This window comes from Dermacentor andersoni, chromosome 8 (genome assembly GCF_023375885.2).
Source record: "Dermacentor andersoni chromosome 8, qqDerAnde1_hic_scaffold, whole genome shotgun sequence".
Classification (NCBI taxonomy): domain Eukaryota; kingdom Metazoa; phylum Arthropoda; class Arachnida; order Ixodida; family Ixodidae; genus Dermacentor; species Dermacentor andersoni.
In genome coordinates this window covers 33,895,589-33,920,205 of record NC_092821.1, presented here as the reverse complement: position 1 = coordinate 33,920,205, position 24,617 = coordinate 33,895,589, and the positions used below count along the sequence as shown (strand labels likewise).

Sequence of the window (24,617 nt, the reverse complement as noted above, 5' to 3'; positions counted from 1 at the left end):
AAAAACTGGGGAACTGGATAAGTGGGAAAACAGCACGGTACAAAAAAGTACTTCTTTGCCGATTAAGGACAGGCCACACATACGGTACTCACTCTTATCTCTTGATTGGAGGCGATTCCCCGACTTGTGGTACGTGCGGCAATCGTCTGACAGTACTCCATGTTCTTATTCAGTGCCCTGCATTAGAAACACAGATAAGAAAGTATTTTCTTTCTGCATATGATGAAAATATACCTCTTCACCCTAGATTTTTTCTTAGTGATGAACCGATTTTAACCTGATATTTGTCCTACAGTTTTTATCGGAAACAGATACTCTCAAAATCATTTGGAGAGGTAATTTTTAGCACACGACTAACAGCCCTTCTATTAAAGGGCTCTCTTGAAGTTTTACTGTCACTGTTATGCGTTGTTTTGTTTCGTCATGTTTTTAACGAAACCCAATTGCCATCGCCTATGCCCTAATTTATCAGTGCCATCATTTTAGTACCTATTTATTTTACGCCATTTGCAGCGACAGGTTTTAGGCCTTTTTACAGCCATGTCACATTTACCATGATCAATTCACTGTGCTCTCCATTCACAATACATTGGTAAAATTATCATTTGGCATGGCGCTCTTTGGCCATACCTGGCCCTTGCGCCATTAAACACCACATATCATCACCACTTGTAACTGTTTGTTATATGCTGATGACACGACCATTTACTCACCACAGAAATCGCTTACCGTGCCTCAAGACGCACTTAACTAATCTTAACAGTGTATTCCTGGTGCACAGATAGTCAACTTCAAATCAATCCTTTAGAGCACGTTTGTACTATTTCATAACCCACAAACAGCGATTTCTTCTTCCATCACTGTCTCGTTAAATACTTGTTATACCAACATCGGATGCTGTTAAATTCCTGGGTGTTACTCACGACGAACACCTTAAGTTCAATAGCCATGCCAACTCGCTAATAAAAACGGTTTCATTTGGCATTCGCATTATCATTAAAACATGTGCATTCTTCCAACTTCATGTTATTAGAGCGTTGTATCCTGCTTATATTAATAGTCATTTATGATACTGTTTATCTTCATGGGGTAATACATATGCCATTCATCTCAAACCACTTGAACTTCTTCAAAATCAGGCAGTCAAATTAATGACTTATAGCTCGTTATGTTGCCATTCTTTACCTATCAACATCTTAACGTTTTACCCATTCAACAGCTGTTCTATCACAAGTTGTCACTCATTACATTTCGTCTCTTTCACCATGAAATATCATTAGACAGTATTCCTTTTGATAACCTCATAAATAAAATACTAGGTTTTCAGAACGCAATAATCTTCTATTACCTAAAATCAGATTCAACTATGAAAAATTCACACTTCGTTTCTGTGGTATTTGACTTTGGAATCGCATCCCTGTTAATATTGAGTCATACTAAGTCAGAGGCAAGAGCCAAGTCTCTTTATTGAGACTTGGCTCGGGGATGACGAAAAAACTTATTTTCCTTCCGTTCCTACTCACCGAATATTGTCATATTGGTACTGAATACCAATAGATATTACAGCAGATGGCATTTCGTCTTTAATAAATAATCTGAGATTATCCATATCTTTCGGTATAGACAATATCAACTCAAAAATACCAAAAAATACCGTTACAATTTCAAGCCAAATTTTGTGTCATATTTTTAGGAAATCCTTATCTGGCGAACTACTCCTGGACTGAAAAATTGCAAGCGTTATCCCTGTATTCAAGGGGGATAACAAGTACTCTTAACGAAATTACCGTCCCATCTCATTAACATGCATCTGCTGTAAACTACTGGAACATATAGCATCGCATGTCTACCGCCATTCAGAATCAAATGACTTTTTATTTTAACCAGCATGGATTCACAAAAGGCTTATATTGTGAAACTCAGTTGCTCGAATTTACAACAGAATTACATTCCAGCATGAATAACAAACAACAGACTAACTGTGTATTCTTAGATTTTTTCAAAGCATTTGATCGTGTCGCTCATTGTCGCCTCATCTCAAAGATATCCGCGCTCCGGCTAGATTCATTAACTATCTTGGCTCCGAAACTCTCTCCTTGCGGCAACAGTTCACTGTTGTTAATAACCACTCATCGCTTACTTCTGACGTTACTTCTGGTGTACCGCAAGGCAGTGTCCTTGGTGCTCTTCTTTTCTTAATTTTCATTAATGACCTTCCACAAAACATAATCGCAGATAAGGCTTTTCGCCGACAATTGCATTTTATACCGTACGATAAAAACATCTGATGACCATTTAGTATTGCAGAACGACCTTAACCGTGTCAGTTTCTGGTGCTGTACGTGGTAGATGACCCTGAACTCGGACAAATGTAAAGTTATGTCCTTCTCAGGAAAACATTCAAACTCACTTTTCTTACGTCCTAAATAACACCGCCGTACCACCGACATCGTCCTACAAGTACCTTGGCATTGAACTTACAAGTCATCTTTCCTGGAGTACACACATAACAGCTATCTGCGCAAGAGCTTCGAAAACTGTGGGTTATCTTCGATGGAACTTGCGTAAATCCCCTGCTACAGTTCGTAAATTAGCATATCAGACTTTTTTTTTGTTCGCCCACAGTTAGAATTTGCGTCATCAGTATGGTCACCACATCAAAATTATTTAGTGGATATGCTAGAAATAATTCAGAAGAGGGCATCGCGCTCCATCACAAGTAACTACGACAGAACTTGCAGCGTAACTAAGACTAAAGCAGATATCTCGCCCCAGCCACTTGAAACTCGTCGCACGATAAGTCTTCTTTGCCTCTTCCATAGATACGTTCATGGTAATCGACCTCATGTGTTGCCGCTTGAAGCACCAGCGCACACGTCACGTCGCCTTAACAATAACCATAGTTTCATACGCATATTCGGCAATACACTGTCATTTAACGCATCAGCACTGCCACGTGTCATAACCGTACGGAAAAGTCCTCCTGATAACATTGCGTGCATAACAAATCGTGACGCCTTTCGCGAAGAATTGCAAAGTTTCCTGTAGAAACATTGTATACGGATGTTATTGACCTGCATTCCTTCCCTGTTTCACACTTGTATTTGTGTATTTCTTGTGTGTATGAGTACATTACTGTGTTTACGCTGTCTAAAGCTTAGCCTAGACAAACATTTATTGACCTTCGCTTTACTTATCTTGTGAATGCCTCTATTGATATTTATATTGTTTACTCCTGTTGAAACACTTACTTTGTGTCCCCCCTTACCCAATGTCCTTAAATGGGCCTGTAAGGTATTTTAAATAAATAAATAAATAGACAAACCAGCAGTCATGGTGGTGTGGCCGTTTACGTATCACATCTTAGCTATAAACGTCGTCATAACCTCGACACAAAGCTAACAAACTGAATCTGGTTAGAATTCAATCATTTTCTTCAGGCTGATAACAGAAACTATTTTTGGTTGCATTTGCAGATCACCGTCCTTATCTTACATCGACTTTTGTTCCGCCGTCGATTATTCGCCAGAGAAAATATAATTTGAAAACAAGAATGTGGTTATTATGGGCGATATTAATATAAACCACCTGGATGAAACTTCGCCTACCTCCTCCCTTTAGAGCAACTGTTTTCAGAGTTACGGTTTTGAAAGTTTGATAACGCTAACTACTCGCTGTAATAAGCTAAATGAGGGCACACTACTAGAGATCATGCGCTAAGCAACATAACGTCACCGCCAGAGGCTGGTATCCTTGATGTCGACATAACAGATCATTACCCTATCTTTGTTTTCTTCGACTCAGAGCCGCAGTCACCCACTATTTGATACTTCAGCTAAGTACTAAACAAAGATGCCTTTTTGGAAACTGACGAAAACTGACTGGTCTGTTGACCTTGAAAATAATGATCCGCAAGAAGCGATTTCTCACTTCTCCGCAATTTCGGCATCATTAATCGATTCACATACCGTCAAGAAAAAATGCAAGAAAATCCTCTCGCTTCCTCAAAACCCTTGGTTAAATGCTAGCATGCGAGCCAATATACGTAACCGTAACAACCTACATAAAAAAAAACTCAAAGGCAACCTGTTAATTTCGCCCTCCCTGCACGATACAAAAAATTTTGCAACGCACTCAACAGCAAAATAAAGAATGCAAGGAAGAGCTACTATGAGCACAAACTGTCAATCTGGCAGCAACTCACGACAAAAGTGGCAAGTTTTAAATTCCTTTTTGCGCAGAAATGAACAACTCACGTTTATGGATACCATCACAAACGATCACATTGCATTTGATCAACCATTTGAGATAGTAAGAGCGTTCAGTGGTGCCTTTTTCCCGGACAAACCAGTCATCAGTAGCCATCCTTTGTCACTGAATCGTGCGCCGCATTAATTTTTTCTTTACCCTACAACTCCCCACGAGGTCCTTGATGTCCTTCGCACGCTGAAAGTAACCAGTGCCGGTCTTCATAATAATCATCCTGGTAACATAAAACTGCTTGCTCATCTCATATGTGATGTTTTATGTTTATTAACAATTTATTATTCAGGACCGGCATTCTTCCATCTGAGCTGAAACGAGCAAAAGTAATTCCAGTTTTTAAGAGAGGCAATCGTTCTTTACTAACGAATTAGCGCCCAATATGTATACTGCCATTCTTTAGTAAAGTGATTGAAAAGTTGACTGTTACTCGATTAACCAATTACCTGTCTAAATTTAATAACACTCTGCAGCGCCATAAAATAGGGGCTCTAGCCACCATGAACGTCTGTTAGGATCCATCCGCGCCGAACCTACGCCGTGCGATCTGATTGGTCCTCCTGCCGGGTGTCGAGCATCTGCCATCGACGTCGAAGCTTCAGACAAGTCATCTCTCGACAGGAGCGAGGGATCTGTCGACGTGCCATGTCTAGGCCTGTATGGATAGCAAGTGCCTGCACTGTCGCGCTTAGGATAACACTGTTTCAGTTTGCTGTTACTCGATTAACCAATTGCCCCTCTAAATTTAGTATTATTTCCAATTCTCAGTATGGTTTTCATCCTGGCTATTTGACAGACCTTGCTGTTATCTCCCTAGCGGATCGCTTAAAGGAAGCTATTGATAAAGGGTACTTTGCCGGTTCAGTTTTTATTGATTTTACCAAAGCTTTGGCACTATTAACCATCACATTGTTTTTAAAGTTGGAAGCTATAGGCATAACTGGGCCAGCACTAATGTTACTACGATAGTAGTAACAGTTGAAATTTGCAACTTTTACAACTTACGTATTTTATCGTTTGAAATTTACAACTCGCATATCCTTATTAGCCCGTAAAGCAGCATATGGTATCGGAATATTAATCAAAGTCCGCCCCTATTTTCCTATACGTATATTAATTTAACTACTACGCATTTCTTCACAGCCAAATCTCTTACCGCATTTCTTCTTGGGGCAATAGCTACGCAACTCACTTGGCACCCCTGCAACACACACAAAACCAAGCTTTGAGAATAATCAGTTACAGCCATTTTTCACGTATTGCTCGGCGATTATTCCGCACATATAATATTTTGTCAGTAGTGGATTTAAATAAATGTTCTCTTAGTGTCCTGACGTATAAATTTTGTCCAGGAGAATTACCAATTTCGTTTATAACAAAAGACCCCCCCCCCATTTCACTGGCACTCGATTTTCACACCCATAATAACTACCTCGTACCGAAACCAAGGACTAACTACGGCAAATTTACTGCGAATTTTTTGGCATCAATATGAAATCAGTACCACCCTCCATTGAATCATTTCCTTCCATTCATTTATTTAAGAGGAAAATTCGTCACAACTTGTAGGGAAAGTGATTGTGTTGTATATATTTTACGCTCCTTTATGTCAAATAATACTGCTAGGATCTGCTTTTTGTGTTCATACATACTTTATTGTTAATACTATGACTTTGTTAATACTTTCTATTCCTTAGATTGCTACTGCTGTTAACCGTGATAAGTGTACTTTTTTATGTATTTATTGTTGGAGGTCCCTCCCCAGTCTTTGACTATGGGACCTCCTAGAGTTACTTTTTCTGTAAAACATTTCAAGCGCATCAATAAACAAACAACCTATCTGCAGGATAGACATAACTTAGCTTTGGAAAAACATTAGAAATGTTACCTAAGGTTACTAACCTAGGGGTACCACAGGGTTCTATTCTCGGACCTTTATTATGAATAATTTACATTAACGATCGGCCTGACTGTAACATCCAGTGTATTGTACGGCGACGACAAAACCATTATTAACTACGATAAAAATATTTCATCCTTCGTTACCGAACTCAATAATGACTTCGATAACGCTACAATATGGTGTATAAATAATCTTACTATTCCCTCGAGGACCAAGTTTATTGTAATTAATTGCCCCCAGAAACTACCTTATTCAGTTCCGTTACTGATTCTTGATTACCATTTAATCCCTACTAGCACTCATTGCTCATTCTTAGGGGTAAAATTAGACTAACCTCAAGTTTCATTATCATGTCTCTAATATTAAAAAGAAAGTTGCTTACGGCATTCGGTTACTGATTAGAGCCCGCAAATTATTTAACCGTTCTACACTTGTCTCGCTATATTACGCTTTTATACCCTCCCACTACTCGTTAATATGTTAGTGAAATACATACAATACTCACCTCAGTTCACTTCAAACTTTGCAAAACCAAGCAATTAGAATAGTCACCTCTAGTCCCTATAATACTAGTGCTCTCCCTTTGCTACACTGTAATAACATTCTGTCTGTCAAAGAAACTGTTGCATAATTTGGGTATATTCATTTTTAAGCTATTGAATAAGCAAGTTCCTGCATGTATAATTCCTAAAACATGCCTGATAAACGCTAATGTCACTACATTTGCTTTAAACAATCGCATTTTACCTCAGGTGCGCACCAACTATGGCAAACAATCAGTTCATTTTTCAACTTTTTCATTTTGGAATTCCATACCACTTTGGGTCGTTCAACATCCATATTTAAAAAAAAACATCTGAAGAATTTTCTTCTAACAAAATATTTAACATGAACTTTTCTTTCTCACTTTTTTCTTTCACCCTTATTACTTCAAGCATTCCGCTGTTCTGCTACCTTTCTTTTATTAATGGTCATGCATATTTCGAAGTTTTTTGTTTCTATTGTTGCATTTATGGTCATGTATGTTTTGAAATTCTTTTTTGTTTGTATTGCATGTTTGGAGGAGGAGGAGGAGGAGGAAATAACTTTATTGTGTGCCCTGCGAGTTGGTGGGGAGGGCCAAAGGCCCCACCTAGGTGACGGCCAGGAGTTCGTGGGTCCTGGAGGCATCCTCGGCCCGCTGGACGGCCCATAGTTGATCCTCGAGGGCGGGGCTTCCCAGCGCGGCTTCCCAGCGCGTGAGAAGGCTGCTGCTAGGGGCCGCGTTTTGTTTATTGTTGTATATCCCTCGGCATTCCCATAATATATGCTCCAGAGTGGCTCTGGATTCACATGTGTTGCATTTGTCTGTTGGATATACATCCGGATATATGATGTGCGAGAGCCCAGGATTCGGATACGTCCTAGTTAGTAACTGCCGCCATGCGACAGACTGCTTTTTTGTAAATTTGCGTAAGGTCGCAGGAATATGCCCCTCTGTAACCTACAGTGTATCGTGATCTCATATGTGGTCATTCTGTCCTCCCATTCCCACTCATTTACCGCACCGTCACGTCCGGAGGGTGTCGGGGTGTCACTTGCGACTGCGGCTCGGTCCGTAAGCCCTCGAGCCGCGTCGTGTGCCGCCTCGTTGTTGCCGTCCTCCGAGAGGGTGTGAGCGGGTGTCCAGGTGATGTATATCTTTGTTTTGCAATTTTGGCCTCCTGCAAGAAGAATGCGTAGTGCCTCTGGGGAGATTCAGCCGTTGGCTAAGTTTCTTATTGGCGTCTGGGAGTCGCTGACTATCACGGTTGCGTTAGTCTGAGCTACTGCGAGTGCTATGGCTACTTCTTCAGCTATCTCGTTACTTGTGGTGCGTATCGTCGCGCACGTCTTGCACCGTTTCTCCCTATCGATTACGGCTGCCGTAAACCCCCGTCTGCGACTGTATCGAGCCGCGTCTACGAACACTGCGTCCTTGTCTCTGCCGAATTTCTTCTGTATTTGCTTCGCTCTGTTCTCTCGTCTGTCCTTGTGTTCTGGGTGCATGCTCTTTGGTATGGGAGGTATTACCAATCTTTCCTTCGTCTTTCTCGGGATGTCCACCTTGACACCGTGCTGTGAATGGTAACTTATGCCTAATCTCTCTAGGATGTGTCTGCCTGCTCTAGTCAGAGAGGCTTTCATATTGTGCCGTACATTGCGCTTGAATGAGCTCGTCTATCGTGTTGTGTAGGCCTAATTCCAGCAACTTGTCCGTGCTGGTGCTGATCGGTAGCCCTATGGCTAGCTTGTATATTTTCCGAATGAGGCATTCTAGTTTGATCTTTCCCGCGACCTGCTATATTAAGTATGGCGCTACGTATACTATTCTACTTATTACGAAGGCCTGTATTAACCTGATCGTGTTTTCCTCTCTAATGGCGCTATGTTTGTTATCCTTCTTATTAGCCTCATGATTTGCGCTACAGTTCCCTCCAGTCTTCTGAGGGTTTCTCCGTTGTTGCCCTTGGCTTCAATGAGGAGCCCTAATACCCTGATACTGTCGACCTTGGGTATGGGTTTCCGATCGGCCGTCTTTACCTGTATCTCCTCTCTATGGGAGAGATTTTCCCTGTAGTTGCCTGGTTTGCGACCTCTGCGAGTCTGTTTGTACAGCAACAGCTCCGATTTCTCTGCCAAGCATGTTAGCCCTGTACCCTCTAGATATTTTTCGATTGTTTCGACCGCTGTTGGAAGCGTTTGTTCTATTTGCCCGTCACTTCCATTTCTCACCCATAGGGTGATATCGTCAGCGTATAAGGTATGATTGAGAACCTCGATGTCTTGTAGCTTGGCTGGCAGCCCGATTGGCGCCAGATTGTAAAGCAAGGGTGATAAGACCTAGCCCCTGCGGCGTACCTGCGTTGCCTATCTCAATCTCCTCCGAAACTCGGTCCGCTATTGTGATCTTTGCCTTTCTGCCCGTTGGAAAATTGCGTACATAATCGTACGTCTATTTTCCCAGTCCTAGTTCTACTCTATCTAGGGTCGTTGCATGTGTTACGTTATCGAAGGCCTCTTTTAGGTCCAACCCGAGAATTGCCTTTGTAGATCTGCCCGAATCGTCTATGATCTGATGTTTTAGTTGTAACAGAACGTCCTGCGCTGAAAGATTTCTCCTGAATCCTATCATCGTGGGTGGGAGCGCGTCCCAGTCTTCGAGGTAGGTGGTTATCCTCGCTAGGACCACGTGCTCCATGAGTTTCCCCACGCAAGAAGTGAGAGATATGTGTCTCAAGTTCTCAATTTGCAGTCGCTTGCCCGGTTTAGGTATTAACACGATTTGTGCCGTCTTCCATTGCTGTGCAATCTGCCCTGCCACCCAGCATTCGTTAATATATTCGGTTAACTTAGCTATAGACTCATCGTCCAAGTTCCTTAGCGTTTTAGTCGTCACCCCGTCTAGCCCGGGTGCCGACTTGGCATTGAGTTTCTGTACGGCTGCCCTGAACTCAGACTCACCGACTTCATTGTCTAATTCGTCATTTACCTGCCCTGTGTAGTCAGGGTGTATGACGGGCAGCGCTTGCGAGATGTATCTTTTCTCGATTTCCTTGAGGAAGTCCTGCTCTGCCCCTCGGTACGTTTGTATTAGTTGATTTATATTTTGCCTGTGTGCCAACTTGGTCCCGTCCGGGTCTAAGAAATATCGAACGATGTTGCACGTTTTTTGCCATTCCTATCCGACTGTCCATATCGACTTTTTCCTCCCACTTGTCTGCATAGCTGCTGGGCGTACTGTTCTATGTCCCTGTTCAATGTGGCATTCTTTCTACGAAGAGTCCCATTGTGTTTTTGTTTTTTTTTCATCTCCGTTGCAACTCTGCCTTAGCTTCCCAGATGTGTAGAAGCTTACCGTCTACGTTCTGTAAATGCGCCTCCGGCGGGACCGTTTTCGTTGCTGCCGCCACATCTCCCTTTAGTTTTTCGGTCCATTCCTCAATCCCTTGTGTCGTGTCGTGTCGTCGGTCTCCTCCCGTATTTTCCTGAATTTGTCCCAGTCGACAATCTTAAGTGGTCTACCATTTGTCTTGCGCGGTCCTGCCCTTACCGTTATTTCTAGTATATTGTGATCGTTCCCAAAGTCGTGTTGCGCATTTGTCCACTGCGTGTCCCGTATGTTCTTGGTGAATGTTAAATCTGGCGTAGTATCCGCGCAAACGCTGGCACCTATTCTTGTGCGAACCGATGGATCGGTCACGAGGGTCAGGCCTTCCTGTTGCGCGTCTAGCCATAGGTTCCTGCCTTTTTGAGTCTGGATTTTGTAACCCTATGCCACGTGTTCGGCGTTAAAATCGCCTCCGATTACTACCGCTTGATTGCCCGCTATGGCTAGGTTTTTCTTAAAGAGCGATCGAAATTTATGGTGTCTGCACTTTGCACTGCTATAAATGTTTAATACAAGGAGGCTGTCCTTCGTTTTCCGCATGGGTATGAGTTCTAGAAGAATGTGATCGATTGACTTCACCTCCGTGTCGTGTTGAACGACCGAGTGATTTCGGTTTACCAACGTCGTTAGCACCTTCGTCTCCCCTTTGGCAGCACTAAAGGACTTGTATCGCAACAATTTTGCCAGCCCGTGCTTTTCCTACATCATTATAATATCAGTGTTCTCTTTGTCTTTAAGGTGTTGTTGCAAAATGTATCGTTTCCCATCGTATTCTCTACAATTCCATTGCCAAATCGTGTATATAATTCGTCTGTCCATGGCGGCATTACAGGTTCTCCAATCCCTCGGCGGGTACCGGGGGCCTAGTGTACGGCTTAATGGCCGTCTTAACCGGTCGCGCCTACTTGTTTGCGGTCCCCATATTGCTAGTTTTGCTTCGAAGTGAGCCACCATTTGTTGCACTTTCTGTAGTATCGCCTTTCGCAGCGCCTCTATCTTTGCCTCTATCTTTGCCCCAAGCCTCACTTCCAGTTCTAGTTTGGTTTCGTTCTGTTTGACGCTGGTTTCGATTTTCTGTTCAAATTCCTCCTGTCTTTCTTGGAGCGTCGTGGCTGGCTTGGGTTTCTTTACACCGGTTTCAGTCGGAGCGTTCTAGGTTTTACGTTTAATGGGGGTGAGCGCTACGTCTTCCATTTCTGTCCCTTTTTCCTCCCTTATAACTCGCGAGGTTTCCTCGCTGCGTTGCACTTTCCCTCTCCTCAAACGGTTGTTCTCTTCCCTGAGTTTTTTGAATTTAATCCATAAATGCAACATTGCTCTGTCTGATCAGCGCCAGTGCTTTCTCTAGCGTCTTAACTCTATTTTGAAAAGCAGCCTGTGCCTCCGCACGCGCCCCAGAAGCCGCGTCCGCCCAGCTCACCTGTAAGGGTCCCGCGGCGCCGTTCACGTTGCTCTTTCCTTTGGGGCTCTGGAATCCTCCCCCCTGTGCTCTGGGAGATCCGGTACTACTAGTCTTGGGTCTGGACCTGGATCTGGACCACGATCTCGATCTGGTTCTGTTGTTGAATGTCGAGCGGCCCCTTTCCCTTGCCTGGAGCTTGGGGAAATCTTGCAGTCCATATCCGTCCCTTGTCCGATGTTCCAACCGCTGTCTCCTGTCTTCCCGTCCTGGCCTGTAGAGTAGTGTAGAGTCCTTTTGTAGTACATCGCTTTTTCCTCTCGTCTGGCTTGCTCCCAGCGGCGCCTCTTTACCAAGTACGGTAACTTTTACCTGGCATTACATCGGCGATCCACCGCCGATGTAATGCCGCTGAGCTGGCACTTGGCTTCGCACTCGTGGTCTTGTGGCGGGTTCTCCATCCCGCAGCCTCCGCATATCCTGCTGTTCGGGTTCGGGCAGACATCGGCTCTGTGACCGAGGCGCCCGCACTGGTAGCATACGTCTATTTGCTTCCGGTATAGTGAGCATTTGACCAGTGCCCTTTAGTATCTCACGTAGTTTGGGACGTGATGCCCGTCGAAAAGGATGACATTCGTGGTGTTTCCCATCCTTTTGACCATGAGGACCGTGGGATTCCTTGTTGTTAGAAGGATTTCCACTATTTCTCTAGGAGACACCTCATGCGTTACTCCTCTTATCACTTCCTCAGATGTATCCTCCGGAGCCGACTCGTACGCGTTGGCTTCAAACTCCTTGGTCCCATCCTCAGTCCAGTGATGGTCCTGTGTTTTTCAGCGCGCTCCTCCGATGGCGAGCTGATCACTAGAATGTTCTGTTTGTAGTTGGCACACACCGTGTCATCTTCCGATTCCTTCCTGGGGATTCCCGCGGCGTTGGTGACGCAGCATTCTAGGCTATTGATCCCATAGTCGGTGACCTAGAAGCCGTCACGTGGGCGCGTATGTTTGGGCAAAATTTTTTTGTCTGTTACTGTCTATTTCGTTTAGTTCATTTAGTTTTGCTGCATTTGCTCCTTGCGATTGTATAATTTCCTTCGTAAGATTTATTGTAACTCCTAATGTTTTTGCATTCTCCAGTACTTTTCTCTATTTTTCCTTATATATGATTTTAATGTAGTTCTCCTCGTTGCTTTAGAAAACGCATAGTTATAAATAACAGGAGGTCCCGATACAGTCTGACTATGGGAACCTCCTTCTGTATATTATCCTTTTTTATAACCTGTGATCTGTAAGAATAAATCAATTTCAGTTTCTTTCATTGCAGTTTGTTAAACATAATATGAAAAGAATACTGTTATCAGAGCAATCCTTTCATTTGTCATAAATGCATTTTCGTAATTATTACATTTTCTTTACATTACTTTTATTATTGTATCGTTAGGCTTCATATTTCTGTAACACACTTTGTATTTTTCTTTGTTAGTAATATGTACAAGAGTGAAATTTTTTTGTTACAGATTAGTAGATTTCCCTGCTTATGATTATTTTGATATTACTGTATCACGCTGTTTTTAATAGATATCTCATTGTTTTCTATTTATTATAACTTGTTCCCTAGGAATTGTATTTCTTGACGCATTTTTTTATCTTATTGTTTTGTTAGTTCGCCCTCTACCTGCTGCTCTAATACTCTTATGCACCCACAAGTGATAGGAGGTCCCCCTGGCAGTTCCTTACTCTGGGACCTCCTGATGCTGTATATAAGATGTAAACCCATTCCTTGTAGATGAAATAACGATAAACTTGAACGGAACACATTGATAATGTATCTGTTACCCCCTCCGCAAACCTTTTCCTCCGACGTGCATTGAAACTCACGCCGCACAGTGTACGTTTTTTTGCGTATAAAACCATTATTTGTCCCGTGTTGTAATAAGCTGGTATATTCTGGGATCCCGTCGCAAAAACTAGTACTGCTAAAGTAGAAAGAGTGCAAAAGAAAGTAGTACGGTTTACTTACAACTCACATGGTCATACATCTCTCTCATCTAATTGATCAAAGTGGTTTGCTTCCAGTCTGATAGAAACGAAATATGTCATTTAAAATTCTCTGATATCTTCAAAGGGGAAGACAATAATTAGGTGTCCAATATTATATCGTACTCCTCCGGATATCACAGAAGACAACGACAGTCTAACAGTGACTCCATTAAACGCAAGAACTAACTCCCTAAGTATTCTTATTTCCCCAGAACAATCACAGACTGGTATAGTCTAATCATGTGGTATCACAAACTTAACTGAAAATGTTTGAAACCTATCTTTAATTACCTTACATTTGTTTGGAACTGTAATATACCCACGTGTTGTGCTTGCCTTTTCCTGTATCTCTTTCATTTGTGTTCCTTGATTGCTTGATTGTTGACATTTACTGATGGTTTTCGCTTATTTTTGAAATTTGTTTCCACCAATATTTGCATTTCTATTGTATGCCAACCCTGCGAAGTTCCTGTATCAAATATTTTTATTTATTAATACTGCTAAGTGAACGTAAATGGCAGATGTTCAACGAGATAAAAAGTAGGAAATGCGCTATCCATTTAAAATCACAAATTGCACGGCTGTGCCCCTCGCAAGTTCTGGAAGAGTCTGACTTGCATTTCAATGAAATAGTATGACGCGGCTGTGGTGAATGATTGTGCCGGAGAGAAATCTATGTTGTGATATTGGCCTGTTGTACGATGGTATATATGTGGCAACCATGTGGAATAAAAATTCAGTTGTTAGTCGTGCGGTGTCTTCGTTCCCTTCTGGTGAGTTTTCTTGTTTTCCTCCTTTCTGTTATTGACGGCGATGCTGTTCTGATGTTCCCTTAGGGGACCTTCATTACTACGTACGCTGGCCTATTGAGCACCCGTAGTCTCCCTAAAGAAGCAGACGCGCGACCATCAAGTTGCCAGCCCACTTCTAGTCCAAGCCTGTAATTGAAGCGGCGCTTGGCCAGGCAATTCCATCGATTCACCCCAAGATCAAGTTTCAACACAATTGAAAGGAATGGCGGTGGCCTCGGCTCCGCGGCCGCATGGAGTCTCAGTATGGGAGCTCCGTAAGATCCCTCCTGCTGTCTTGGGACTATTGGTAATAATTGGCTAGCCCACCATTATTTGCCAAACCAGCCCCATCTCGCACGGACGGTGCTTGTCCCAAAGTGTCCTGATGCCGCGATCACCTCATCACCATTTCTACAGCTATAATCATACTGTATTCATGCCAAGTGATTTAATAAACACCTCTATGCGGCCTCCTTAGACTTAAAGGAGGCCTCCAACTCGGTTAGTCGTCATGCGCCCCTCACATGGTTACACGAGGGAGGGCCGCAGGACCATGTGAGGTCGATCGCCGATCAGTATTCTGGTAAGTCGTCAACCTGTTCCTACAGCGCCCGTACGGATTGGATTCGAGCGCTCGTGCAGAGGGGGATTCACTTTCACGATTTTTGCTTAATTTAACAATACAACGGATGAGATACTTGAGGCTCACCTATTAAATCAATATGCCAGATTGGCAGGAACGAAAGCAGGACGCATGGTACTGCTAAGGACCTAAATATCAGCGGTCATTACTATACGGCAACAAGACAAGACATTCCGAAAGAGTGGAGGGGCAAATTCGCGACACTGCCCCTTCCTAAAAACATGCACCCAGAATATTATCAAGCAAGGAGGACGGCAAGAACCAAGAAGACGGACTAGATATATTCGAAATTAGAGGGAGCCTTCCTCGTGGATGCTGCGGGTCCGGTGGGACCAGTCTCCACAATATAGGTGGTGCATCAAGGGCAGTCGGTCAATGGATTTTCTGTTCGGAACAGGGAAATTGCAGAATTGGAAGAGGTGGCGATCGCCGTGGCCGCTTCGCATCCTCGTTCAGAATACATCATACTGCATATAGAAATTACACGCGGGGCCGTACTGCACCGCTAGCTTGCAGGATCCTCAAACAACCTGGGGTCTTCGCTTCGCTCAAAGAGCTGATTTGGGTGCCAGGTCACGAGGGTGTAGAGGGAAATGAGTGTACACACGCTGCCGCCGAAGCTTTTCTCCCCCGGGGTCCCTCCTCCCTCCCTCCCCGAAGACTCGGACTTCCCAGTGCCATTAATAACTGATGCAGACGTATTACAGCACTTGCGCTTATCGCGACGAAAATACCCGGGCGCGACCAAGGGATTAGATAAATCAGAAGAATGTCATTTAAGAAGATTACAAACTATGTCATTTAATAACCCATGCAAGCTACATGCTACAGAGCCACAATCCCTTTCGGCCGAGTGTAAATTCTGCGCGCCGAAAGCAGATTTGTACCATATGGTACGGGCCTGCCAGACTAATAGTGCATTAGAAGCTATACAACAGCCAACGTGGGAAGGATGGGAGCAGCCCTGTCCAGCTTAACCCTCGAGGACCAGCGAGCCCTCATGGAAAGGGTTAGGGCGGCGGCCTTAGCCAACGGATTTCCGGAAAAAGAATCGGACCACCTTTCTCCTAACTCCCCTCCACTTTTCCTTTAAATAAAATATTTTCATCATCATTAACGCTGTATACCCTGCTCCACAATCTGAACTCATTAAGTCATCCGGATTTGACTACAATATAGAAGGAATGAATGTCTACAATGGCATACGCTGATGACCTAATCCTCATGGTGTCAAACCACTAGGAACTGGTGAGAAACCTAGAGGTAGTTCAACAACACTTCAAAAAATCGGAATACACAAACTGAAAACGTCCAGTATACTGGCTGGAGGTAAGACGCTCACCAGCTCAAATGGCTTATGGCATTCCGCAACCTTGCCTTGGAGATGCTGTGGTCAACGCGAAGACACGGAACGACTCCATCAAATATCCAAGCGTTGACTGATTCGTAAACAAACGACCAAAGGCTTCAGTTAATTTAATTCAGAAAGAACGGGCTCTTATCAGTTCGGCCAATAAAAGCATTTTCAGAAATTACATTACATCTCGATTTTACTGGTTCCCCAAATGTTACACGCTACCCTCAGCTCCCTCTCAGTATTGCCTATTGCCCCGGCACTCCACAGAAACATCAAACAAGAAATTGAGGGAATTTTGCGCTTGCGCAATTTCTTTCCGGGCTTCGTTATGTATACCCCTCAGTGAGCTGAAGGCCTAGGCGTCTTCGATGTCTCTCGCGTTTCGGCCGAATCCGAAGTTAAGGCCTTCGCGAGGTTTTAGCATCTGGGCTCTCCTATCGCGGATACCTTCCCGGAGGCGAAATCCTAGAGGCGAATTCAGGCGAGAACAGGAGGAGAACATGGGTGTCCACTCCGGAGCCGTTGAACCATTATGTCTAAAGGCGGCCCCTCGGTCCGCGAGGAAAACGCACCTGGAGCAGGTTAAGAAAAGCTACACGAACCAAAGCCTTTTAACTTGCGAGAGCGATCCAATCAGGAGTAGGTGGCATACGCATGTGGCTGAGCCATAGGTACGTACCTACAATTTTAATTTAAGCAGTTAGCTCGGGTCGAGCATCTGCGAAAGATTACAGGAACAACTGTTTGCACTGATTGATTGATTGATTTGTAGAGTTTATTGGCGCAAGGGCCAGATGTGACAGAAGAGCGTCAAGTGGACGATCTGTACTTCTGAATGATATATGGGTGTTAATTGCTGGGAGTAATGAAACACGGCTGTATAGTGGCCTAAAATATTCGCTAAATAGTGCAACATATACATGTGGTGCAATGTGGCTGTAAAAGGACCTAAAATTTATTTGCTCTAAAGTGCGTAAAATACAAGTATATACATAATATAAAAATGACAGTGATTGATCGTTTCTGCGATGACAATAGGTATTTCACGAGATAGGGAAGATCAGTAAAATATGTAGAATCTGTAGCACTAGTGCCTCAGCAAAGCCTTGAAAGCAAGGGCTGGGAGGCAGGTGCTCAAGAAAATGTTTTCATTGCAACTACGACCTCCAGGTGGAGGCCGTGCTACAAGTAGCCTGGCCAAGTTTGCACTGATTGGGCCACCATAATCTCAGCCATTTCCCCGACCCTTATGGGATAGTCTGTTAAGCTGCATCTATAATTTGGGCAATAAACATGCCGTTCAGCATGTTCACAGAAGGTTCAAACGATAACTGCCTTGGGAATCTTTTCTGTACACAGAGCCGTATGCCAAAAGTTGTTTAAATGTAACGGCTCGAGTGATAGTATGGGCGGCCGAGATAATAGTTTAATAAAAGAAAGATAGAAGGCCACTAAAATATGTATTTTGTAGGAATTGCTGCATACGAGGGTCGCATAGCGGAGCTCAATTTGGGTAGTCGATTGAGAGGCGCTTGCTAGCGGGGAACGTCCCACCTCAAGTCGGCCTTTGCGTCCAGCACGCGCCTTCCCAATACATCTTTTGTGAGCATAACTTGACAAAAGGTCGAAAAATTATGTTATGGGAATACTTGTTCTTTTTGTGGATCTTGCTACGAAGTGACACGTCAACGTGTTGCACAAAATATTCTAGGGAAATTCGTAAGAAAAGATGGAAAACCTAGAAAAAGAACGGTTATCAACAAGTACCCAACATGTATAATGCAGTGCATAGTAAAATGCGCTAGTAAGAGTGACTAAATTTCATAAGTAATACTGCACTTTAGCTAGCCAGCATCAGCCGCCTGGCTCCAAACATTCTCCTTGTGGAAACTCCTGTTGCTAACTTGCTACGAAGGGCCACATATTTGGGAGGTTTCTGCCGCACTTTATGCATCAAGTCACCCATATTCACATTTCAAGCCACTGCAACATCGATGATTAACGCTTGAGTGTTCTCGCCGATAAATTCAGTAATTAATGGCATTTCTTTAACTTCATAATTCGCTGTGTTTAGTCTAAGTACTATCTTATTCAAGCTTCCTGAGTTGATCATCTTAGGTTGGATACGAAATGATCGAAATCTTTCGGAGCAATTATTTGGTTTTACTCACTTTCACACTACCAATGGACCTGCATCAAATTTATTGCATGACCATATACGTTGAGGCCTATACGTCTTGAAATAAACATTAAAACAAAAGCGCCGAAAAGGAGGACATCTTATTGACAGCAGGCACAACCTAATGGGAAATACTGCCAAAGGGACATACAAATCAGGTTCCTAATATTGGTGCAATTTGTTGATAGGGCATGTGTTTCAAATCCAACGAAAGAGCTGTATATGTTATTGATAGATCCAAAAAATTGTTACGTAGGAAGACCGTCGGGTGTTACAGAAGCACTCTTCTCGCGGTCGAGATCGTCCACGGCAATCTGCCAGTAGCCGGGGCGAAGGTCAATAGAGGAGAAATGGCAAGCACCGTGGAAGCAGTCAAGGGCGTCATCAATCCGAGGTAGGGGATACACGTCGTTTTTGGTAACCCTGTTAAGGTGCCCATAATCTACACAAAGGCGCAATGAGCCATCCTTTTTTACCAGTATACCAGGTGACACCCATGGACTACATGACGGTTCAATAAAGTTCTTGGCAAGCATTCTGCGAACTTCGGCGTGAATAGCTTGACGCTCAGCCGGTGACACTCAATATGGGTGGCGATGAATAGGAGGGGCATTGCCGGTATTAATGCGATGTTTAACAGCTGTAGTTTGGGCCAAAGGACGATCGTTAAAGTAAAAAATATCGTGGTAGGAAAACAGAACGCGCTAGTGCTCACGAGCTTGCTCGGACGGCATGTGGGGCGCAATCATTTTCTGTAAGTCGGCGATGGTACAAGTAGCCGACTGCGATGGTAGAGGATGATCGGCTGAATTGTCTACTGCAATAGATGCTACTGAGTGATCCTCGAATGGGCAAAGTTGGGCCAGAGACATCCCGCGTGGCAGCACTTCTGTCGTCAAGCCAAAATTGACCACTGGCAGGCAGACGCAATTCGCCGTAATAGTTAAAACTGTATGAGGCACTGTGATCCCGTGTGCAAGGAGGACGTCTTGCATAGGAGTGGCGATGTAGTGACCATCGGGGACTGGTGGGGATGATACCAAGTCAACGTAAGTCAGTGGCGAAGGTGGCAAGCGAACGGAGTCGACGGAACTGAAGCGACTAGGGTGTGGTTCAGCGGGATCCAGAACAGGCAGGTCAAGGAGGAGAGTACTGACGGAACAATCGATGAGAGCAGAATGTGCGGAGAGGAAGTCTAAGCCAAGGATGATAGTGGATAGCACGATAGTGGAGCGATCGGCGAAGGAGATGCGGGCGGCACACATACCAATTACGGGGGCTGTTCCGCCATCGGCGACACGGACAACAGGCGTCGTGCTGGGCGTGATTATTTTCTTGTCCCGGTTACGAAGGTCAGCGCTCATTACCGACAAATGTGCCGCAGTGTCTATAAGAGCAGACACAGAAACACCGTCAACTTGTACGTCAAGAAGGTTCAGATGAGTGGGCAACGTCAGTAGAGGATTTGGTGCGTGTAGGGAGCAATGCAGCGTCACCTCGAGGCGCTGCATTGCTCCCTACGCTGCAAACTAGACGATGCAGTGCCTCGAGCGTCACCTCGAGGCGCTGCATCGTCTAGTTTTCCGGCTGGGAGCGGCGTCCGAAGGGAGTCTGCGAATAGGAGCGACGGGGCTGGGGAGAGCGAGATTGTCGTCGGTGGGGCCAAGGCGAACGAGAATAGGGGCGGTTCGGCGCAGGAGAATCAGTGGCGGCATTATCGGGGCGTGCGGCATAGGGACGAGAAGGGCCACCTGGGGGGCGAGAGTAGGCAGTATAAGACCGGGTCGGGAAACTCCAGCGACTGCGACAGTGCCGAGAAATGTGCCAAATTCGATGGCAGGGAAAACAAATGGGCTTGTCAGCAGTGCGCCATTCAGATAGATTGCGGCAACGTGGTGGGTAAGAAGATGCGGGACCGGGCGGTATCGAAGAAGCCGGGCGGGTATTAGGGCGATGGGCCGATCAGATGGAATGGGCCGATCAGATGGTGTGAAGACTCATGTTGGCGAACTCCTGGGGGACAACTGCCTGGATCCAGGAAAGCGTGACTACAGGCGCGTTGGTGAGGCTGGAGTCGAAGGCAGCCGGATAGGCAGCCTTGATCTCACTCCGGACGATCCTGGTAACATCGCCAGTGTTGAGACGAGGAGCGTCGGCGCAGGAAGATGTCGCTGGGGTGTTGGCCAGACGGGCAAACTGCTGGTCCATACGTGGGCTTTTAGCGAGTCCCAGGCGGCGGCACTCTTATAACTGCATCCACCGTCGCCACGTTGTTGAAAACGAGCAAGTTCAAGGCGTTATCGGTAATGCCTTTGAGGATGTGGGAAACCTTGTCATGTGTGCGTCAACTTTGCGGCACAGAGCCAAGACGTCCTGAATGTACGTGACATAGGGCTCTGTTGACGTCTGCACACGGCCGTAAAGCACCTTCTGCGCGGCAAGTTGGTGACCGTAGGGGTTGCCGAACAAGTCTCGAAGGTTTTGCTTAAGTGAATCCCAACTGGTGAGCTCATCTTCGTGCATCCGAAACCAAACTCGAGGTGCGCCACCGAGGTAAACAACTACGTTGGCGAGCATGATAGTAGCGTCCCGTTCATAGTAGCGTTCGTACAGGCTGATCCAGTCATCGACGTCTTCCCCATCTTTGCCCGAGAATACGCCAGGATCACGGGGAGAGGGATGTAGGCCTTCGAAGTAGCAGCAGGTGTCGGAGCCAGCGGAGTCGAGTTGTCGTCGCCGGGAGCCATGAAGGAAGGCTCAACGTACCGTCCACTGCGAAGCTCCATGACACGTCCACCTCCACCAGATATGTTACGTAGGAAGACGCAGACGAAAAGCTATATACAAGTATATTTACAAGGAGATAGGCCGCACTTGGGCAAGAGGGAACAGCCCGCGCTAGCCTCTAATCGTCGTCCTCACAGTGCTCGCCTCTTCGTGATCGCAAATACTGTTCCGTAGCAATATACTGCATTTGGCTCATTTTAGGGCCACACGAAATTAGTTGTCCACTGGAAAGCTTTGGAATTCAGTTTCCTCTTGAATTAAGCTTTCTTGAATGGTCAGATTGCAAGCCTACAACCAATTCAGACACACATTGGGGTGGAGGCGCTGAGTGCACATTAGGCACTTTGCCTGAGTTCGTTCCCACTACCTTGCAACACTACCGTCAGAAAGGCCGCAGGCATCACTTTACGATAGATCTGATTATTACACCAGCCATATACCAGGCTAACCTTCACAAGTACGCCATTGGTTCTCCCATGCTGTTTGGTTCGACCTGCAGTGCACCTTAGTGTACGGGGGATCAGGAAAAATTTAAGCTGTCATCTTATTGTAACCATATATCCGTCTTTTCCACGACAGGTATGCCAATCTCGTACACATTTACACTGATGGATCAGCAATGCGCCGTCGTCTGGAAACGCTTTTCTCAGCGAGAGCCACTGCTGTCAGTTTCAAGAGGTGCCGCCCAATGACATCGACGGCGGTAGTCTGGTTGCTCGTCGCGCTGCATTTAGTCTCCTCAGCGAAGAACAATCTAAATGATGGCAAATATTCAGTGACACAAAGCATTGCAGCGTTTGCTATCAGGCCTGAGGCGCAAGCCACAGGAACAACTCGTATTCCAGATCAGAGAACTAATTCATACCGTCGCCATGAAAGGGAACGACGTAGCATTTCAGTGGCTTCTAAGTGACTGCGGCGTCAAAGGTAATAAACACGCTAATAACGCCGCTCGGTCTGCTTTTCAGGGCCACAGAGTGGATACAGTTGTCAAGGACGCATGTGTCAGAAAACTGCGAATGCTCTCACGAGATGTCATGTTCTAATGGGGACTAGCAAGTTTTCTAGGCGAGGGGCTGGACCACCTGGACTCTTCTGTGATGAGGATATGTAGCTTTTAATGGCGCAAAGACAAAGTGTGGCCGAAGAGCGCCAAGGCAGCGATGATGAGTACTCTATGGACTAATGGCTAATGTGACGTGGCGGTAGAGAGGCCTAAAACTGAGAGCTATCAATTGCTTAAAATACATAAGGAATGAAAATATCGGAATGACTGAAGTATGCTGTAAGTTTAGAATGTACAACAATAAAGTATTAGCGTTACATGTATAAAAATGGACAAGTGATGGTTGATGACGAGTAGCACAAGAGCCTCAGCGAGTCCCTTGAGTGCAAGGGCCCTGATGCATGTGCTATAACAAAGGTTGACATCTCAACCGAGACCTCTCGCAAGAGGCCGTGTTACGAATTTCTTGTTCAGAAAACGTGGAGCGTGTCAACGTCGTTTAAAAACGCTAAAGTAGATTGCATGTCAAATAGCGGTTCTCTGTCTAGAAACAGTGCCAAGTGAAGTGGTATACACTGAATACATGCTAAGGGTAAGTGTCTTTTCCTCTGTACTTGTGTTTCTCGACATTCTAGGAAGACATGCTGGACACTGAGTGTCTCCACACATCTACTACACATTGGACGTTCACCGCCAGTCAACAAAAGCTGTGTAGCATAAGTGTGCCCTATTCTGAGACGACAGAATAGGACACCACTTCGTCAGGACTTGGTCAGTGATGGCCAGTATCCTAAATGTGGCTTAACTACGTGGAACGTATTAAGTACATCGGCGTCCCACCTATGCTGCCAGTAGATTCGCAGTTTTTTCCGTAAGTAAGGCTTTAGGTCTGAGACCGGAACGGCAAGGACATGTTGCAAGCTTTCGTGTCTAAGGAGGTAGCAATTCGGTCTGCCAGCACATTACCTTCAATACCTCTGTGTCCAGGCACCCAGCATACCGTTACATGTTGGCCAGAGGCATAAATGGTACAGAGGAGAGAGAAAACATCTGCAAGTACTGGATGTCTGTGGTTGCAGCATGACATTAATGTTTTTACAACGCTTAATGAGTGTGTATATGACCACGTTATGTAGTTTGTTCTGTTTTATGTGTTTCGCAGCCGAGCGTAGTGCATACGCCTCTGCTGTAAAGATGCATGTTTGAGGGTGCAGAACAATGGACTCCGAAAAGGATCGGCCGACGGCTGCATACGATACGCCAGCATGAGATTTAGACGCGTCTGTGTAATATTCCGGACACGAGTATTTAAATTGTAATTCTAGAAAACGCATATGAATGTGGGCCTCTGTAGCGTGCTTCGTTACCTCCTCAAATAACGTGTCGCAATCAATGACGTGCCACAACCATGGCGGAAACGGCTTGACAGAAGCCATTAGACAATTTTCAAGAATAGAAACATCCATATCGTCGCTCAGTTTTCTCACACGGATCGAGAATGGCTCTCTGGCTGTAGGTTAGTTATGAAAGAACGTTGAAGAGGTCATATCGTTTTGGTGGGATAACAACGATGATTTTTTTTAGGATGTACTTTGAGAAAAGAAAAGTAGAATATGACCGCTGCAGATGAAGGGACCATTCATTCGATTCGACAGAGGCTTTCAATCGGAGTTCTCCTGAAGGCAGCGGTGGTGAGGCGGATACCAAGATGATGCACAGGGTCTAGCATCTTGAGAGTACTGGGTGTAGCAGAGTGATACGCTGCGGCACCATAGTCTAACCTTGATCGTGCAAGGCTCCTGTAGAGGTTCATTAGGCATTTTCTGTCGCTTCCCCATGTTGTGTGCGACAGTATTTTCAGGATGTTCATTGTTTTCAGGCATTTAGCTTTCAGATACTTCATATGAGGAATGAAGGTTAGTTTTGAGTCGAGTATTATGGCTAGAATTTTATATTCAGTGTTGAGTGGTATGTGTTGTCCATGCAGTATAATGTCAGGATCTTGTACGAATGAATGAATGTATTTTGTTTATTGGCGCAAGGGCTAGGTATGGCCAAAGAGCGCCAGGTCCGTGGTGATGAGATCGCAGTGTAGTTATGAGTTCTATGAATTTCATGAGACGTGACTGTAAAGGGGCCTTAAAAATAGTCGCTCGAAAGTGTCAAATCTATCTGTCATAATATTATGTCGATGACAATGACATGTTCTATGAGCAATAAAATTCATTGCGAAAGAATGATACGATGTACAAGATAAGTCAGATGCTTAAATTGGCTTGAGCGCTACTGCCTCCTTAGGGCCCTGGGAACACAAGGGCCTGGAGGCATGTGCTATGC

At 44.9% G+C, this 24,617-nt stretch overlaps 1 protein-coding gene across 1 annotated transcript in view; it reads right to left on the bottom strand.

Moving 5' to 3' along the window:
• LOC140219782 (ubiquitin-conjugating enzyme E2 D2-like) overlaps nucleotides 1-24,617 on the bottom strand; it is a 130,427-nt gene that overhangs the window by 51,044 nt on the left and 54,766 nt on the right. The window contains exon 2 of the mRNA XM_072289627.1: nucleotides 93-177. The gene's annotated coding sequence lies outside the window, so the exon portion shown is untranslated. The remainder of the gene's footprint in view (nucleotides 1-92; nucleotides 178-24,617) is intronic.